This window comes from Dermacentor andersoni, chromosome 6 (assembly GCF_023375885.2).
Source record: "Dermacentor andersoni chromosome 6, qqDerAnde1_hic_scaffold, whole genome shotgun sequence".
Classification (NCBI taxonomy): Eukaryota; Metazoa; Arthropoda; class Arachnida; order Ixodida; family Ixodidae; genus Dermacentor; species Dermacentor andersoni.
This window is the reverse complement of record NC_092819.1, coordinates 162,948,196-162,969,407: the sequence shown is the minus strand read 5'-3', so window position 1 is coordinate 162,969,407 and position 21,212 is coordinate 162,948,196. Positions and strand designations below refer to the sequence as shown.

The window sequence follows — 21,212 nt, the reverse complement described above, 5'->3', positions numbered from 1 at the left end:
AAATACGCGGAAGTACAGCATATCAAAATCCTAGACCAAGTCTATTCGACGTGTGCATACGTAGCGGCACCGGACAACAGCATCAAGGGGATTGCGTATCACGTTCTAGAAGACCAAAGCCACGCCGAGATCATGGACGACATCGTGAAGGACAACCCACAGCTAGAGATTGTGGACGCAAGAAGGATGGGAAAATCATCAAAAGCCCTGCTCATCACTTTCGCAAACACCAAGAGAGTCCCGGACTCCATTCGATTCGGCGGAGGAATCCACAACTGCTACCTCTTCAGACCCAAAGTGGAAGCATGCTACAACTGTAGAAGACCGGGACATCGCTCGGACGTGTGTCCGGAAGAACGAAGAAATCTCTGCTACAGGTGCGGCAATGAGCGTCCGGTCCAAGACGAGCCCACGTGCACGCCGAGGTGCATCCTGTGCAAGGGAGAACACTTCACGGGATCCAACCAATGCAAGATCAGATATGAGAGACCGCCCGCCAAGGGAAACAAGAAACGAAGTGGCAAGCCCCAAGTAGAATTTCAGCGACCGGAGGGACAGGGAGCGCAACCTGGGCACCCGACACAGCAGCAGCAACAGCGAGGCAGAAGCAGATCGAGAAACCGAGCCCAGGGTAACGACCGAGGAAAACGAGACCGCTTGGAGTCCTACTCGGCGCTACCGAACGCCTGGCGGGAAGGAACACCACATCAGGTTAGCGGGACACCGCAATCCACCCACGAGAGTAATGAAATTAAGGAACTTAAAGCAATCATACAAAAACAGGAAAGAGTAATTCAGGAACTAATGAAGGCAATAACGCAACAGCAGCAAGAAAGTAAAACACATATTGCTCAACAACCCGCGATCTTAACACAGGAACCGCGGAGGCCATCCCTCCCCCCGTCAAACGCATCCTCTAGGGCACCCTCACTTGCAAGAGGGCCACCGGCAAAAAAGAGGTTGATGGAAGACTCAGAGAATCACGAAAAACGGAATCACGAGGAAGTAATGAGCCTATTAAGAACAGTGGCCACGAGATTAGGTAAAATTGAGGAAAGGCAAAACAATATTGAAGCAAACATAGAAGCACGCTTCACAGCTATCAGAAACGAGACCAGGGAACAATATAAAACCTTAGCAGAACAAGTAAGAGTCCTTACAAACGCAGCAAAGGCTACAAACGAGCTAGTACAGAAACATGACAATCAACTGGTTAAGGTGATGGGCAAACTCTTTCCGGCCCCAGGACCCATGGCCTCCACCACAGCGCAATCCATCTCCCTCCCTAAAGCCAATCATGGGGAAGGGCCAGACAGAGATAAGAATATGGCAATGGAACTGTAGGAGCTTCCGCGGAAAGCGGGAGAACCTAGAGCTCCACATTCAAAACCTTGAAAAAGAAAAAAAATCCCGATGTCATAGCCCTACAAGAAACCAAGAAAAAGTAAAGGTTCGGGATTATAAAACATATGAAAATGGCAAGGAAGAAAAACCACTCATGGCCTTCTTGGTCCATAGAAATCTAACTGCAATAGAGCACGATATTCAATCAAACGGTGCAGACTGCCTCCTGATAGAGGTCATACCCCTAAAAAGAAATGAGGCCCCGCTCTTCATTCTAAACATATATAGCACCCCCAAGGCGGAATCCTCCCCCATAATAAAAGCCATGAACGAAGCCAGAAAAATCAGTAAAACGAATCCCCTAATAGTAGTCGGAGATATGAACGCACAACACATGGCATGGGGTTACAGAACAAATTTAAAGAAGGGTACTAGCCTCTGGCAGTATGTTCAGGACGAAGGATACACGCTCCTGACAGATCCGCTGGTGCCAACTAGGACAGGGAACAGTGTGCAAGCTAACACATGCCCTGACCTGACCCTATGCAAAAACATAGTAGATGCACAATGGCACAACACGAACGAAAACCTAGGGAGCGACCATTACATTATAGAGACCACTATACCGAGCAGTACGCTCAAGAAGGAAAGAAGAAGGATGACACGAGTGGTAGACTGGGATAAATTCAGAGAAAGGAGACAGGGTAACGCAGATGGCAAGAAGATTGAAAACCTAAATGAATGGATTCACAAACTATTGAAAGACGCAGAGCACACCAAGACGATAGAGATAGCAGCCGAAAACAAAGCCGCTGATAGCAGATTATTATTACACATGTGGCAGGCACATAATAGCTTACAAAAAAGATGGTTGAAACAAAAACACAACAGAAAACTTAGAATTAGAATAGCTAAACTAGAAAGAGAAATCGAAAATCATTCTCAAAACTTAGTTAAACAACAATGGGGACAAACATGTGATCAAATGAGCGGAAAATTGGGGCTCAAAGACACATGGCACCTTCTGAGACATCTTTTAGACCCAGAAAGCAGCAGAGCCGCTCACCAGAAGGATGTAGCACGCATAATTCATGCAAGCCCACTTAATGACGAAGAAATGATAACGGAATTACAAAACCGATACCTATGCGCAACGAAAAACCTGACGCTTCCCAACTACAACGGCAACCCCAACCCTGAACTTGACGAAAACATAACGGTAGCAGAGGTAAAGGCGGCCATGCAGAAACTTAGAACATTCTCCGCTCCAGGAGCGGATGGGGTGACGAACAAAATACTAAGAAATCTAGACGAGGACTCTATTCAAGGGATCACGGAGTACTTTAACAAGTGCTGGAAGTATGGGTGGCTACCAGAGACGTGGAAACACGCCAAGGTAACTATCATACCCAAGCCAGGCAAGAAACTTGAACTAAGCAACCTCAGACCCATATCCCTAACATCATGCTTAGGGAAGCTATTGGAGCACGTGGCGTTATCTAGATTACAAGACCACATGGACAAGCACAATCTCTTTCCGCACACAATGATAGGCTTCCGGCCCAACCTGTCTACGCAAGATATAATGCTCAGGCTTTCGGAAGAGGTAATAAACACACCGAATAACACCAACACTAAAGCAATAATGGCACTGGACCTCACCAAAGCCTTTGATAATGTCACCCACAATGCCATCATGAATGCCCTCTCCGAATTAAACGTGGGGGAGAGAATATACTCATACATCAAGGCTTTTCTAACCGGCAGAACTGCTCAAATAGCATTCGGAAGCATCAAGTCGGATACGCTACAATTAGGAAGCAAAGACACACCGCAGGGGTCAGTGCTGTCACCCTTTCTGTTCAACATAACCCTCATACCCATGGCCAAGCTTCTTGCCGCCATACCAAACTTATCGTCGGCACTCTACGCAGACGACATCACCCTCTGGACAGTCAGGGGAAGCGAAGGTGATATTGAGAGCACGCTACAGACGGGAGCGAATATAGTGACCGGATGCGCCAGGAGAGTCGGGCTAACGTGCTCGCCACAAAAATCCGAACTCCTAGTTATCAGACACAGACGTAATAAAAACGATCCCCCGGCACAATTGGATGTTAGGGTTGATGGTACAAAAGTTCCAGAAGTACAAGCCTTGAGAATTCTGGGAATGCACATTCAAAGCAACGGGAAAAACACAACGACACTAAACAAACTAGCCGCATGCGTTGGACAAACCAACAGGCTCATAAGACGAATAGCTAACAAACACCAGGGAATGAAAGAAACAGATTTGAGGAGGCTAGTGCAGGCTTTCGTGCTCAGCCGTATAGTATATTCTCTCCCCTATCTCAAACTTCAGGCAGCGGAAAAGAACAAGGTTGAATGCCTCATAAGACAATCGTACAAGGCAGCCCTTCATCTCCCTAAGTATACATCAACAGAAAGGCTGCTAATCTTAGGCATACACAACACGCTTCCCGAGCTAGTCGAGGCGCACAGAATCGCACAGTACGACAGGCTAACAAAAACACCACGGGAAGACACATTCTAAGGACCTTGGATATCAGGCAAGAATGCATAGGGACGGATGCCGTGCAAATGCCTAGAGACATACACAAGTATCTGAGAATAGATTCAATCCTGAAAAACATGCATCCCGAACACCACGAAGAAAGGAGGAAGGCGAGAGCCAAAGCCCTTCACAGGCAATATTCAAACCATAAGGAGGCAGTCTGTAAGGACGTTGCAGAGCTCTGTGATCACGATGCCTTTTCGATAGGCGTCGTGGGCATGGACCTAAAATCAATCTCAGCCGCCTTTGTGCGGAGCAAAAGGCACACGAGGCGGAGGAAGCGGCCATCGCTCCAGCCATTATAAGCACTAAAGCAAACACGATTTTTAGCGACTCGAAGACAGCCGTTCGAAACTTTGCAAAAGGGAGGGTCCACAAAGCCGCCAAACAAATTCTAAAACCGCAAAATTTCAACGCCAGACCCATCAGAATCATATGGGTTCCGGCCCACGCGTCGCATTCTGGGAACGAGGCGGCCCACAACTTAGCCCGAGGTTTCGTCAACCGGGCAGTGGGCGAGCCGGTCCTGAGGTCGGCCAGAGAGACCTTGACCACCTACCACGAGATCACATTATACTACAGAAACAACAGAAGGACGCTCCCGCCGCCGGACAAAAGCCTTAATAAACATCAACAAGTGGCCTGGCGGAAGCTACAAACTAACACCTTCCCCAACCCCTATATATACTCCAAGGCCTACCCAGGAGTCTACACCCCCGAATGTAAGCTCTGCGGGGTCACAAAGGCAGATTTAAAACACATTTTATTCGATTGCGACAATCTAAAACCGAAAAGAGAATGGCATCTCTCTAACGACCAAGAGTGGGAGGATGCGGTGTCCAGCTCGGACCCAGCGGTTCAACTGCAGGCCGTCAGCTGGGCTTTGGAAGTCGCCGACAGACAGGGCCTCTCGACCATAACAGGTGGCACTAGAGGAACTTATCGGACGGCCACCTCACGCACTCTGGAAGCCCACTAAAGTTAACGAAATCTTTTCTGCTGACGAAATAAAGTTGTTACCACCACCAATGCGTCCAGCGAAGTAGCTACCACCTTGGGATTGGCAGGCGATAGCATGTGATATATATTTTGTAAGAGTTACAAAATACGCACCAGAGCTCGAAATTTAAATGTATTTCCATGTACTCCAATCGAAGTACTGTTGTCCGGAATTCTACACCAATGCATCAAAATCGCATGTTCGTGTGTCTTACACGGCTGTTGGTTCCTCTTTCTCTGAAGAAGCCTCTGCAGTACTGTCTGCGGTTAAACACATAAAGAAATTAAAACTTGAGAAAGCGATAATATTCACGGACTCGTTAAGTGTTGTAAAATCACTAATGTCCTTAAGAAAACACAAGAATATTGTTTTCATTAAGCTTTACTCTTTCTCGTTCAATATTTATTCGTCTCGCACACATGTGACAACATGCTGGGTCCCTGGGCATAGATGCATCGAGGGTAATGTGCTGGCCGATCAAATGTTCTCATCAATTACACCTCAAGCTGCTAATTCCACCACTGCTATTCCTGCCACATGCCTCAAGCTTTTTTTTTTGCGAACGAAACTGCGAAGCCACTAGCGACGCATGTGGGCCCATGAAACAAATAAGCTCCACCCGATTAAGCCAATGTTCGGTTTCTGGCCCTCCGGTACAAAAACAAGACGGACTGATGTTCTATTCTGTCGACTCAATAGGACACACGTACGCTAATCACAATTTTCTACATACTGGCAACGAACCTCCTACCTGTGGCAGATGTGGTGAGAGGCTCACCGTCCTCCACGTCCTCCCCCGCAGGGGAGTCCGCGTCAGCGGGCGTTTGGTGTGTTGCGACACCTCGTACCCGAGCACACGAGGTTTGGACCCTCCTGCGTGTAGCCGTGCGTGGCTTAGCCGTGTCCGGGGAAAAGTGAATCCGGGGGGTTGAGCCGATGCCGAGTGTTCGGAACTTTAAGGCCCCTCGACAAAGGCAACACACCTCTTTGGCCTCCGCTTCACGTAGACGGTACCCGTGGGCTGACCCACCCCGGGGAAATCGGCTGGTTGCCCTTTTCTGTCCCCCTCTCCGAACTTTTTCTTTGCTGTATACTTTCTCAGCTGTCATGTCTTCTCTTCTCTTCTGTTACTTCTACATTTTCGTAAGTGACTTGTGTACCTTGTGTATGTGCCCTCCCTTGGGTATGTTATTGTCTATGGCAGCAATGCACGGCTGGCGTCTGTAGCCTTACACGTTAAGTGCTACAGCGTCCCCCTGTTGGGCTCCGTGGTGGGTGGCCGCCATTGCCGCCGAAAATGACCGAAATATTATGGGAACACCTGCTTTCCCACGTCTACTTGATCGTCACCCTCAAAAGAGGGGACGCACCGATGAAATTCTAAGCCTCTTCAAACCGAACGAAATTTTCTCCCGCTTTCAAGTTGTACACAGCGAAAAAAATGAAAAACCAGCTAAAACCGTATCTCCATTTCTTGTTGCAAAAGGCTTGACTGATGCACTTGGCCCAGGTTATAAAGTCCCCAAAATGGCGAGCGGGGACCTCCTGCTTGAGATCCGTGATAAAGAACAGCGCAACAAACTAAACAAACTTGTGGCATTTGGATATATTCCTCTTACCGTTTCCCCTCATCGGTCTATGAACACAGCACGCGGAGTAGTATCTGATGCAGATCTCATCAACTTGTCCGAAACAGAACTACTAGATGACTGGAAAGAGCAAAATGTAACCAATGTGCAGCGCATCATTATCAGAAGAGAAAATAAATTCCTACAAAGCACCTGATCATCACCTTTGCCACTTGCGATCTGCCACTAACCATAGAAACTGGATACACAAAGATAGCTGTCAGACCATACATCCCTAATCCAAGAAGAGGCTTCCAATGTCAAAGATTTGGCCACGGATCGCAGAGATGCCGTGCTAGACTCACATGTGCGAAATGTGGAGTCCAATGCCACGCCTCAGACAAGTGTGAAGCGACACGTCACTGTGTAAACTGTGATTGTGAACATCTAGCATACTCCCGATCTTGTCCCAACTGGAAAAAAGAAAAGGAAATTATCACCGTAAAAGTACACGAGAACATCTCTTTCAAGGAATCACGTAAAAGGTGCTCACCATTCCACACCACAATGTATGCCGATGCGACGCGTCAGGGGGCAGCGCCGCACCGACCTGCGCCACCTGCCCGGCCCGCGCACAGCCAGTCGTTGGCTGTGGCACCCCCCGCTCCCATGGTGGCAGCAGTCAAATACGCTCCATCCACCAAGACACGAAGGCCGAATACGCCGGGCCTCAAGACCACGCCTCACCAGGAGAGGTCTGACAAACTAACAGCCCGCACGCGCGGGCATCCCGTGCCTTTCAGGAGGCAATGGACACAACACCGGCACGTTTGGTGCCAAAAAACTGGCGTGGCTCTCTCGAGCTCGTCAAAACAAACGAAAAGCCCATAACGGGGCCAGACGACGGTCCTGTTAACTAAGGTACACCACTACACACCTGAACACGGAACACTTCATTCTAATAAAATGGCTACACAAATTATTGATTGGAATGCCAGCGGCATTCTAAACAACTTAGATGACATCAAAGAAACAATACAAGTGTTTAACCCTAGGCTGCTCTGCGTTCAGGAAACACACTTGAAAACATCACATGCAAGTTTCCTAACACAATACACATTATTCCGCAAAGATCGTGATGATGGCCTTGCCGCGTCTGGTGGCGTGGCTATTATAGCTCAGAGGTCAGTTCCTTGCCAACAACTCCACCTTTAAACTAATCTAGAGGCAGTAACACTTAGGGCAACTCTACTCGACAGGCTGATTACGGCCTGGTCACTCTCCGTACCACCCGAACATCGGTTGCAACTAAGGGAACTTGAAACGCTTTTCAATCAGTTCCCTGAGCAATTAATTTTACCCGGTGATGTGAACGCCCATAATACGCTGTGGGGCGAATCGCGCTGCGATGCAAGAGGGCGTACTGTAGAAGACTTTCTTTTATGCACCGGTGCGGTTCTTCTGAATAAAAAAGAACCCACCTTTTGTAGCACTACACATAAATCATTTTCTTCAATAGACTTAACCATAGCCTCTCCGCCTCTAATGCCGTGCCTGGATTGGAAGGTCCTGAAAAACCCCTACGGAAGTTACCACTTCCCTTTTCTCTTCAATTTAACAAAACGAGCTGATCGCCCTCCACAGATTTTCCGATGAAAAATCGACTCGTCAAATTGGGAGCTGTTTCAAGAGATTGCGTATTTACAGTACGATGATTTGGTCTCTTTAAACGTAGATGATGCTGTGGTATATTTGAGGCGTTTATTATTGACGCCGCTGAATAATGCATAAAGCAATCTAACGCACTTGCTAATAAGCGTCGTTGGCCTATTTGGAACGAGGAATGCAAAGAACTACGCAAAACACAAAATAAAGCTTTGGGCCTGCTTAGTGACTCTCCAACTGCGGAGAACCTCATTAATTTTAAGAAGGCAAAAACACAGGGTAGGAGAACACGTTGACGTGCTAAGCGAGAAAGTTTTGATAGGTACATATGTAGTATCAGTTCGTACAAGAATGAGGTTAAGGTGTGGAACCGGGTCAACAAACTAAAGGGCAGGGAAAAACAACCGCTTCCTTTAATAAACGCTCAAGGCGACTCCATGAAAGGTGAGGCAGACTTCCTGGGTAAGCGTTTTTAACATATTTCTAGGGCACCACACTATGCGCCAACTTTCCTAATGTTCAAGGAACGCATAGAGCGAGAGCGCCTTGAATGAAAGTGCACAGATAATGAGCTTTACAAGCGTCCGTTTAGTCTCGCTGAACTCGAGGTTTCTCTCAGTTCCTGCAGCAACTCAGCACTAGGTGGTGAAAGCATAGCGTACTCAATGATCAGGAATGTGCACCCAAAACACTGAACACACTTTTGTCTCTTTACAACACCATGTGGGTATCTGGGCATATTCCATACTCGTGGAAAGAAGCGATTGTCATCCCAATTCATAAGCAAGGCAAAGACCCCGCACGAGCCAGCAGTTATAGGCCAATAGCACTAAGAAGCAGTATGTGTAAGTTATATGAAAACAAAATGGTAAACGGCGTCTAATTTATTTTCTGGACAGCAACGGTCTGCTTGACCCCCTTCAATGTGGTTTCAGGCAAGGTAGGTCAACAATAGACCAACTTGTTCGCATTGAGGCAAACATCAGAGATGCTTATATGCACAAAAAATTATTTCTCACTGCATTTTTCGACTTGGAGAAAGCCTATGACACAACATGGAGATTCAGAATCTTCCGAGACCTATCTGCGATGGGCGTACGCGGCAATATGTTAAACATGATAGAAAACTACTTGTCTAACCGCACGTGCTGTGTTAGAGTGGGCAATGCCATGTCCAGGCTTTTCACGCAAGAGACTGGCGTGCCACAAGGAGGCGTGCTTAGTTGCACCCTCTTCATTGTGAAACTGAATTCCCTTCACAAAGCCATTCCGTCCTCAATGTCTTGTTCGATATACGTGGATGATGTGCAACTAGAATTTAAGTATTCTAACCTTGTAGTCTGCGAGCACCAAGTCCAACTCCGACTGAACAAAGTCTCAAAATGGGCAAATGAAAATGGCTTCAAGCGAAACCCCCTGAAAAGCTCATGTGTACTTTTTTCTAGAAAGAGGGGCTTCATACAAGGTCCTGATATTATGCTGCATGGACATCACGTACCACTCAGCACTGAATATAAATTTTTAGGTATAATACTCACCTCAAAACTAACCTTCATTCCTCGTATCAAGTATACGAAAGCTAATTGCCTGAAAACAATGAACATCCTAGAAATACTGTCACGTACAACATGGGTAAGCGACAGGAAATGCCTCATGAACCTCTGAAGGAGCTTTGTACGATCACGGTTAGACTGCGGTGCCGTAGTGAATCACTCTCATACACCCAGTGCTCTCAAGATGCTGAACCCTGTGCATCATCTTGGTATCTGCCACGCCACCGGTGCCTTTAGGAGGAGTGATTGCAAGCCTCTTTGTCGAATCGAATGAATGGTCCCTTGATCTTCAGCGGTCATATACTAGTTTTAATTATTTTCTCAAACTACATGCTAACAAAAACCAGCCTTGTTATCCCACCATAAACGATATGACATCTGCAACGCTCTTTCATAATAAACCTACAACCAGAGAGTCATTCTCGATACGTGTGAGAAAAATGAGCGAGGATATGGATGTTCATATTGTTGAAAATCGTCTAATGGCTTCTGCCAAGCCGTTTTCGCCGTGGTTGTGGCGCATCATTGACTGCGACACGTCATTTGAGGAGGTACCAAAGCACGCTCCCGAGGCCCATATTCATATGTATTTTCTAGAATTGCAATTTAAATACTCGTGTCCAGAATGTTACACAGATGCGTCTAAATCGCATACTGGCGTATCGTACGCAGCCGTCGGTCCATCCTTTTCGGAGTCCAATGTTCTGCACCCTCAAACAAGTGTCTTGCCAGCAGAGGCGTATGCACTATGGCGGGATGCGAAACACACCAAACAGAAAAGCTACATAAGGCGGTCATATACACAGACTCTTTAAGCGTTGTGAAAACATTGATGTCATGCTGCAACCACCGAAATCGAGAAATTGCAGATCTTTTCTTTCTCCTCTGTATTACTTATGCCTCTGGCCAACATATAACGGTATGCTGGGTACCTGGACACAGAGGTATTGAAGGTAACGTCTTGGCAGACCGAATTGCTACCTCCTTAGACACGAAAGCTTAAAGCATGTCCGCAACCGTTGCGGTTTCAGACTTAAAGACATACTTACGGAAAGAACTGAGAACCTACTGGCAGCGTAAGTGGGACACTGAAACACTTAATAAACTCCACGTAGTTAAGCCACATTTAGGCTACTGGCCATCACTGACCAAGTCCAGATGAAGTGATGTCCTATTCTGTCGTCTCAGAATAGGGCACACTTATGGCACACATAGTTTTTTGTTGACTGGAGGTGAACGTCCAACGTGTAGCAGATGTGGGGAGACGCATGTCTTCCTAGAATGTCGTAAAACACAAATCGAGAGGAAAAGACACTTCCCCTTAGCATATATTGAGTGTATACCACTTGACCTGACCCTGTTTCTAGGCACAGAACCGCTATTTGACATGCAGTCTATTTTAGCCTTTTTAAACGACGTTGACACGCTCCACGCTTTCTGTCCAAGAAATTCGTAGCACGGCCTCTTGCGAGAGGCCACGGTTGCGATGTCAGCCTTGGTTATAGCACATGCCTCCGGGCCCTGGTACTCAAAGGACCTGCAGAGGCTCTGGTGCTACTCGTCATCAAAAATCGCCTGTCCATTTTTATACACTCTTGTTGTACATCCTATACTTACAGCGTACCCTACTTCAGTCATTCTGATATTTTTATTCCTTAAGTATTTTAAGCAATTCATAGCTCTCAGTTTTAGGCCTCTCGACAGCCACGCCTTATCAGCCATTAGTCCCTTGAGTACTCATCATCAATGCCTTGGCGCTCTTTGGCCACACTTGGCCTTTGCGCTATTAAAAACTACGTATCATGAACCACACCCTCGTGGAGTGTCGGCAAGCCAAAAGAGAAAGAAGGAAACATTTTTCTCTAGCATACCGGTATTGTCTCCTTCTCCATCCCGGTATATTTCTTGGTAAAGAACCCCATTTTACATCCAAAGCTGTGCTAGCTTTCGTGAACGATGTGGTCTTGCATGCTAATAGCCCAATAATACCGTAGCGCATCCTCTCTCCCGAGAGAGAATGAAGAGGAAAGGCAGGGAGGTTAACCAGATATGAGTCTCCGGTTTGCTACCCTACACTGGGGATGGAGGATAGGGGTTAGAAAGATGACAGAGAGGAAAACACTAAAAAAAAGAAGGGGGAAAAAGGAACGCGCACACATGGAGAGGACGCTGTTGCGGTAGTAGTCCTTGTACAGCACACGCCTTCAGGTCCTTCCACTTGAAGGGTTCTGCTACGGCAGTAGCACTTTTTCGAATTTTTATCCTATGACCAATTTTAGCACATTGTAATTATTTCACAATGCATCTTTCGCGTCTTTGGCACGCTTCATAGTCATTGTCATAGTTTTATTACATGTAACTCTTACGCACTCAGTGACCGTCTTTTAGGCCCTTTTACAGCCCTGTCACAACTATTGATCGTAATTTATCGTTTCACTTTGATGTCATTACTATTGGCCTGGCGCTCTTTGGTCATACTTGGCCCTTGAGCCACAAAACACTATATTCATCATCAACCACAGTCATGTCTAGCCACCGACCTGGGCACAGCTGTCATACGGGCTTAACGATGGTTGTATGCCTAAGTACAATAATTACAGCCTAATGAAAGTTAACCAAGTTAAACCAATATTTAAGAAGGCAAAACCAAGCTTTCGTTTTGTATATCCAGGGTTAGATGAGCCAAGCCGCAGCCGATTCTTATTACTCAATGTCTTGAAATACCAAGCGATGAAAGAAGTCCTTCACATGTGGCTTCTTGAGGCATTACTAGATCGTATGAAAACGCAGAACGCAAAATGTTATGGGGCATTATGTAAAGGGAAGGCTTAGGCAACGACTGTACACAGCTTTTGAGAGAGATTTAACTAGAAAATCCCATTTACGTTGAATAGGCTGTGATGAGGAGTACGGCAAAAGATCACCACAGGACTGAGACAGGGGTGCCCTTTATCCCCACTGGCACTTACGATGTACAGTCGACCGATTCTTTATCCATACCGCGCGAGCGTCGACTGGCCGGCCGGTCAGCGCCTTCCAACAGTGCGAAGCAGCGGAATCAGCAAGAACATGAGCACCAAGTCTATCGTTTCTTCTGCTAGGCTCTTTCTACCAGCACGACACAGCTCCTGGCACGGCTAACTCGGTTATCGACTTATAGACTTGACGACTTATCGGAGATAACGGCCAATGTATATGTACACATGGCAGCCAAGGTGCCATAGATGCCCATACGTCCTTCAATAACGGCTTGGATGGAATGGATGGATGCTATGAGCGTTCCCTATGGAACGGGGTGGCGGGTGGGGCCACCAAGCTCTTGTTATTGTATGCTTGATGTCCTACCTATGTTAAAAAGACAAAAAAAAAGACCACATGCTGAAATATTATAACCAAGCTTTTTGAACACGCTACTCTGAACTTTGTCATTGCGCGCCTCCATTGTTTGTCGTTTCCCTACTTTTCTTCCACCAATCTTCACCAAATTTCCTTCTTCCGCCAAATGTCTATTCGTGTCTCCTGTGTAGGTTGTGTCATCGATGTGGTGTCCCCCAAAACTCTAATCTAGCATACAGTTACATTGAGCAAAGCAGTTCTAACTAGTACACAAGAGCTGTGGTACATTACTATAGCCAGATGTCCTGCCACTGGGTTATAAAGGCTTGAACAACATGAAATCATGCAGTGACTAACAGCCTCCCCTGATCACCACAATATAAGAGCAGCGCTGCCATATTTACGCAACATTTAGAATGTTAAGGAACTCTTTACCACACCATGCAATTTGTCTAAGTTTTTGAGGACTAGTAATCTATGTGCTCATTATAGACAGGACTACATTTCTTCCATATTGCATAACAGCTCATGCCTACGGAATTCTTCTCTCATATGGCAAAATATTACACAAGGAGGATAGGTACTGTCAAAATAGCAGTAGGGGAGCATTGTAAACTTGTGAAAATAGGATGCCTTTGTTGACTGGCTCTGCACTGTGATGTATCTTTCAGGCATACCTTCACTCTTAAGCAAAGTTACACCCTCCTGCCACACAGCAATAATCGTCATCTGTCTTGTCCGCATTTCCTTTCTTTAACACGGTCAGCCGGGTACTTCCCAGTAACGAACTGCATGCGCGTTATCAGCATGACATAGCATTCCCGACAGGAAAGTAGCGGGCATGGCGTTTTCAAGAAAGGAAACGCAAGCAAGGAAGATGACGACTATTGTTGTATGGCAGATATAGACCCCAAAGGGTGTATATTTGCTTTAGAGTGTTGTGTATTAGCACAAATATTACACGGATGATCATTCGGGCAGAAAGAAACAGAAAACATGTGTCCTCATCATGCAAGCAAGCATGCCATCTCTACATGAAAAGTGTTTATCATTCACGTAGTCAAGCTTGCACATGAGGTCCTTAGATTGAGTACCATATTTAGTGTTCATGTGTGTGTGCCACATTTACAATTCACCATTTCTTGGAAGTTATTGCCTGTGCCATGTCGTCCCTGTAGATCTTTGTGATTTTGCACTATACGCAAGTGATATTTATGGTTAGCAACATAGCATGTCATTTTTTTTCTATACGTGCACGGGTTTCTGTAACAACACAGACTTTTCACACCGCGTCACTGTGTTCTGGAAAAGATAGATTTACACTAAGGTATACATGCGAAATTCTGAAGAAAGGTATTAGCAAGACCTGCGTGTATATTACTAGAAGGAGGATAAGTTTTTTAAGGATCATTGCGCATTTTGTAGGGGACTTCAAATATTGCTTTTGGCACGCAAACCGATACGAAATTCTAATGACCATAGTTAATTTGTCAGTCTTATTTCTCTTTACTTGCATGCCACCTATTAGCAAAGGCAAAGTTGTAAAGACTCCAAATAAAACATGCGGCTCTCATCCACAATATGGCCTGCTGCCATGTCACTGATGTTTGCACAAACAGCTTGTATTCTCGGGCACCAGCAAAAAGCAGGCCGTTTAGGCTCTAAAGTATGCAAAACACTTGCCTCCACCAAATATAAAGCTGTTTCGTGCAATCTACAAATTCTTGCTATTCACACCAATGTCCACATGATAAAAATCAAGGCTGCCCGAAATTTTCATTCATGACATTAGTGCTCAGGCGTGTCCACATTTCAGGACAGCACAGTATGTGTTGACATGCGTAACTACTATGATGTTCCCTAAATTACCCTTACCCATAGAAGAATCATAAAGAGTGCAGTAACAGCTTTTGAAATAAACGACCCATAGAGCTTCTATATCGGGGTACTACATGAGAAAACGCGATCGCCAGCACTTATGTACAGTTCACTTCTGCACAAACGCACATTGCATAAAACGAACACTTTTACACCCAGTAACGCTGCGACACATAGCACATAAATATAACCATTTGTATCTGGCGAATAAACTCGTAACAGCGAAAAAATAGCTCGAACTTGGCGGTCACCACGGCGCATCGCTGCCGGCAAAACGGTACACACGCAGTATAACACACGCGGAATGACAGCGATCACAAAGCAACAAAAACTTATCCCTACTGATCGTGTGACGACTTCTGAAGGTTGTAAAGGACTGGCGTTCACCACTTCGCGGCAACAAACCCACCGCACACGCCTAACACATATGAGTGCGTGCGCTGGGTGCCCCGATCGGACACTTTTTATTTCGCCACGCCCTGACCATGTGTCGTGCTCAGAGTGCACGTGTATGTGATGAACTTCTCGTATGTGATGAACCTCTCGAAGCACGGCACAAGAAATTAGGAAGTCGACCGCTTAAAATATTTCTTCCGACGCTCTCGTGAACAAAACACTTCCTGCGCTCCGTCTGTTTCTGTCGGCGGTCGCACGCACTTATGAGACCCGAAACTGTACACCGTCTTAATGCCTTCGATGACTATCTCTCTGGATGTTGGATAACTTTAGTAAAACTCAGAACAAAGAGAAAAAAATTACTGTTTCTGACATGGCTGTAGCTTAGGGCTCGCGTCGCCGCTTCGCTTCGCTTCGAGCAAGCGCCATATTTGCCGTGACGACGGCGGAAGCCGTCCGCCTGGGACCAACCAATGAGAGACGAGCAGGCGTGCGTATGGCAACGTAGCGAACGGTCGTGCGTCTGTGGACCAGATGACCAGAGAGTGACCGCACGCACGCGGACGAGGGCGGAACGGACGGGCTGATTGACCGTGTTTCGGCAATGAGGGCTGTGTGCTAAAATTTTGTGACTATAGTCACAAAATTTCGGGCACGCCGTATATGGCGTGCCCGAAGAAACTGCTCAGTGAATAGAAACGGAGACGTCTAAATGGGGCGGGGAAACGTATGCGAAACGCAGGCCTTACGAAGGCGCAGTTAAAAAACAGGCGTGAGCAAGGTACGCGCGGAAAGCGCAAGCAACAAGACAATTGCGCCTCCAAAAGAGAACAGCTTATAAAGAGGACTCGTTAAAAAGCTCGCGAAGGCGTCGACGGGCAAATTAGGCCAGAAAAATAATACGTTAGAACGAAATTTCCTTCATTTACCGAACACAGGATTGATGGCAAAACAAGTTTACTGGGGAGATTGTCCTAGTGTGTGTTGTATTCCACGGAGTCGCCTATGTCTTAAAATACTGATGTCTTGCTTTTAAGGGTAGAATGTAAGCTTCATAATTGATATTTCGAAAGAATGCTACGCAATATATGAAAATTCCCATGGGTAAATTTCTGCCCCAAGAGCTGCTCCTATCGAGTTCGCTTATGGAACACTCTTCTCATCTGATCTCCACATCGGTATGCCACTCCACCATCGTCTTCCTGTTTCTCATCTTCAATAAAATGCCGACCAAGCAATGATATTCGTGAATAAAATACGAAAGTGAAAACAGTTAGGAAATTCATTACGTTTATTTACTTTGGTGAGCAAAATCTATCATCTAACACTGTGTAGACGCTCTTATTTTCACACATGCTGCTGAACGCTTCCTCACAAAAGCTGCTACTTTCTGCCGGTTTGTATGAATTCCTTTTCCATTGATTGTACTGCACAGCCCACAGTTCACAATGTTTGGATATCTGTGTTGATCCTTCTGTAAGAAAACCAAGAAAATTAGCACAAGCTTGGTCATTTCTCAATACAAGTTTATTTATTTCCAAGATCTTGCACATGCCAATCCAGCTTCAGCATTCGCGCAATCACGCACCCACTTTATGGTAGTGTAATCATGTAGTCGGATTGCTAGAAAAGGCACCTTGGGTATTTTGGTGAGTTTTAGGACGCTAGTACAAACACAAGCGCGATAAAAAACAACCGGCAAAGCAAAACGCAGGGGAAAGAGCGCTAAAATTAATTTGTTAAATGCGGCGTTGTATGACCACTTGAAGTTAGCACTCTGTCCTGTGTTTTTTCTTCTCCGTGATCGCATTGTTTATTCTAGAGACAAACACTGATAATCTGATGCCACAAAATTCAAGGCTTCTGTTGTTAACATTTTACACGTTTACGAAATTGTCTCTACGAGCCTGCAGTGACATCTTATATACATTAGTGATGTTTTACTTTGAAATGATGCACACGTTCAGTTTCATTTTAGTTAGGCCATGCTGTAGACGTGGCTGAACATTACATTGTAGAATAAATGACCGATAGACGAAGAGGCAGAGTTTTGTACCGGATGTGAAGGGACGCCGTACATGTGTGTGATAATATGCTTGCGCACACAGGCTGAGAAAATACCGCAGTGTTCATTGACAACAATCCAGTGAAGTAAGCTTTCCGACAGGTTTATAACAGCCTTCGCGTGAAGATGGCCATTTTGGGGAATCATGCGGACTATGTGTTCAGCGATATGACCTAATACGTTGGATATGCACAGGCAGGCATGTATGTCATCATGTATGGTACAAAGGCATCACTGAATTGGTTTGGTAGGTAATGGGAGGTTTTAGGTTTAGGATGCGTAACGGCCCGCCATACTAAGAAAGTGTGCAAAGATAACGGATATAACACCGCGTTGATAGCCCCTCGAGAGTACCACACTAGGAAAGGAGACGTGTCGCAGCCTTGAGGAATGTCCATCCTGGTATATTTTCACATGATGTTTTCAGTTAGCTGAGAGCTATCCTGCACATGATAGCCCACTTTAGACACTGGTGCGGCGGAGAGAGATGAAGAATTGTTGGTATCACGTGCGGAAGTATTGCTGATGTACAATTCGAATACACTATGCAATCAAGTGTGCCTCTGAGATTTTCTGTAATCTCGTTGGTCGAAGGTTGTCCGCTGGATTGTTGCGGCGAAAATGTTGAACGAGAACTTCAACTGGAGATAAAAATGGTTCTGACGGTTAAAGAGGTGCCCTTGCAAAGAATCCGACGTAATATGAGAGAGCTAAACAATATAACGATATAACGAGCCGTGACAGAGGTCTCTGCGCACCATGTTAGGTCATTCACAGCGGTTATGAATTTATTGTACGCCAGCTAAAACCTATTTGAACATTTATTTGAGGAGGCTCGTGTAAGTTACCATTGTAAGTTACCATTGTAATTTCCATCTCCCGCATTCCCCGTCTTTTCATTGTAAGTATTGTAAGACGGCGCCTGGCACGAAGACAGAGCTCTTGTATTGCAACGCAGCCACGCGAGCAACTCAGTCAGTCCCAGCCAGACAAAACGATGATGATGATTATGGGCATGGGGATATACAGATGAAGACGATGATGAACTACATAGCTCGCGCTCGCACTAACTTCCTCCCTTCCCGAAATGGTCGGGAAATCAGAAACGGTACGAACACCGAAGATGCGGTTTCAGGCGAGAGACGCGAACGATTTCGGTGGTGCGGCAATGGCGGTCAGTAGCCGAGCTAACAGGAGAGACGCGGTAGTTGACGGCAGATGTTCTTTCAAGCACGATGTACGGGCCGAGATACCTGTGAAGAAATGTATCACAGAGCCCCGGTACTCGAACAGATGTCCACAGGAGGATTTCGTCGCGTGGGCAGAACGATATGACACACCGCATCGCATCGCAATGGACTTCTCTCTTGTCCTAAATGGTCGCGGTGGTGGCGCGTGCAATCTCACGGCAGTGGGTGATGCGGGCGGCGAACTCTTCGGCGAGAGATGTGGATGGGACAGAAGGTGTAGAGAGAAAGGTGGTGTTCAACAGAAAAATGGTGCACGGCCGTACACATGGAAAAAAGGGATGTATTTGTTGTTAAGTAAACAGCGGTGTTTGCAGAACAGAATATTATGCGGATAATGAATACTTTCTTCCGCAAGCGGGATAGCCGAAAGTGGACGTGGAGGAACCCGAATGGCGAGACTAGAAATGAAATAAACCTTATACTCTGCGCTAACCCTGGCATCATGCAAGATGTGGACATGCTCAACAAGGTGCGCTGCAGTGACCATAGGATGGTAAGAACTGGAATTAGCCTAGACTTGAGGGAATGGAAGAAACTGGTACATAAGAAGCCGATCAATTAGTTAGCAGTAAGAGGGAAAACAGAGGAATTCCGGATCAAACTACAGAACAGGTATTCGGCTTTAACTGAGGAAGAGGACCTTAGTGTTGAAGCAATGAAAGACAATCTTATGGGCATTATTAAGGAGTGTGCAATAGAAGTCGGTGGTAACTCCGTTAGACAGGATACCAGTAAGCTATCGCAGGAGACTAAATATCTGATCAAGAAACGCCAATGTGTGAAAGCCTCTAACCCTACAGCTAGAATAGAACTGGCAGAATTTTCCAAGTTATTCAACAAGCGTAAGACAGCTGACATAAGGAAGTATAATATGGATAGAATTGAACATGCCCTCAGGAACGGAGGAAGCCCAAAAAGAGTCAAGAAGAAAGTAGGAATTGGTAGGAGTGAAATGTATGCGTTAAGAGACAAAGCTGGCAATATCATTACTAATATGGAAGAGGTAGTTCAAGTGGCTGAGGAGTTCTATAGAGATTTATACAGTACCAGTGGCACCCACGACGATAATGGAAGATACAATAGTCTAGAGGAATTTGAAATCCCACAAGTAACTCCGGAAGAAGTAAAGAAAGCCTTGGGAGCTATGCAAAGGGGGAAGGCAGCTGGGGAGGATCAGGTAACAGCAGATTTGTTGAAGGATGGTGGGCAGATTGTTCTAGAAAAACTGGCCACCCTGTATACACAATGCCTCATGACATCGAGTGTACCGGAATCTTGGAAGAACGCTAACATAATCCTAATCCATAAGAAAGGGGACGCCAAAGACTTGAAAAATTATAGACCGATCAGCTTACTGTACATTGCCTACAAACTATTTACTGAGGTAATCGCAAATAGAATCATGAACATCTTAGCTTCCTGTCAAGCAAAGGACCAGGCAGGATTCCGTAAAGGCTACTAAACAATATACCATATTCACAATATCAATCAGGTGATAGAGAAATGTGCGGAATATAACCAACCCTTATATATAGCTTTAATTGATTATGAGAAAGCGTTTTATTCAGTCGAAAGCTCAGCAGTCATGGATGCATTACGGAATCAGGGTGTAGACGAGCAGGATGTAAAAATACTGAAAGATATGTCTAGCGGCTCCGCAGCCACCGTAGTCCTCCATAAAGAAAGCAACAAAATCCCAACAAAGAAAGGCGTCAGGCAGGGAGATACGATCTCTCCAATGCTATTCACAGCGTGTTTACAGGATGTATTCACAGACCTGCATTGGAAGGAATTGGGGATAAGAGTTAATGGAGAATATCTTAGTAACTTGCAATGCATGCTCACTGACCTGGAGAGGCAAAGCAGAAGGGTGGGTAGCAGACCGGTGCTGTAGCCCGTCCAGACAACGGTCGACGGGTTGGCCGCTAAGTCACCGCTGTTGTACTGCATTGCCATGGCGTTGACAGAACATGGCGCTCGTGAGCGGATGAGCGGAGGCACCTCGAAAGCCGCTTGCGTTCTTCGCTGTAGCGTGGTGAAGGTCACAGGTGTCTGAGCTACTATCCAAGATAGAGGCTCCTTTTTGCTCGAGATAGCCTGTGCAGTGTCTGTGCATAAAGGCCTATCCGCAGGCACTCAGTGACCATCCGCAGAGTGTACTGTTCCGCCCCAAATCGGCAGTGAGCACTCTTTGGGCGTTTCCTCCAAAGGAGCCGCTTTCATCAGCGCCGCCGAGACGGCGACAGTGCGCGACACCGACTGTGATGTGCGAACAAAGAGACTCACTTAGTATCGACAGCGTCACCCGCCCTTCGTGGAAGCGGTAACGAGCGTTAAGACTAATCTCCTCACCTTGACAAGACCGTCACGGATAGCTAGGTACCCAGCCAACGACTTTCGTGGAGGGAGCGTGACCTGTTTCGTGAAAGTAGGGCGAGCGATATCTGTTTCAGGATTGCCTCATCCTTACTTCGAAGGCTAGATATAGGAGGCGGCACCTCAGATTGGCCGCAACAAGGTAATGGAATTTCCTTGTGTAGGGAACTAGGGATCTATACATTGGAAGCGCTTGTCTCTCAAAA

At 46.1% G+C, this 21,212-nt stretch overlaps 1 protein-coding gene and 1 long non-coding RNA gene across 3 annotated transcripts in view; one reads left to right on the top strand and one right to left on the bottom strand.

Moving 5' to 3' along the window:
- The window catches only part of LOC129382712 (uncharacterized), a 216,534-nt gene that overhangs the window by 36,328 nt on the left and 158,994 nt on the right, over window positions 1-21,212 (top strand). The gene's annotated exons all lie outside the window — the stretch shown is intronic.
- LOC140218849 (uncharacterized) overlaps window positions 16,595-21,212 on the bottom strand; it is a 70,721-nt gene continuing 66,103 nt past the window's right edge. For both annotated transcript variants that reach the window (XR_011895039.1, XR_011895040.1), the window contains one exon: window positions 16,595-16,789. This is a non-coding gene — a long non-coding RNA (uncharacterized lncRNA). The remainder of the gene's footprint in view (window positions 16,790-21,212) is intronic.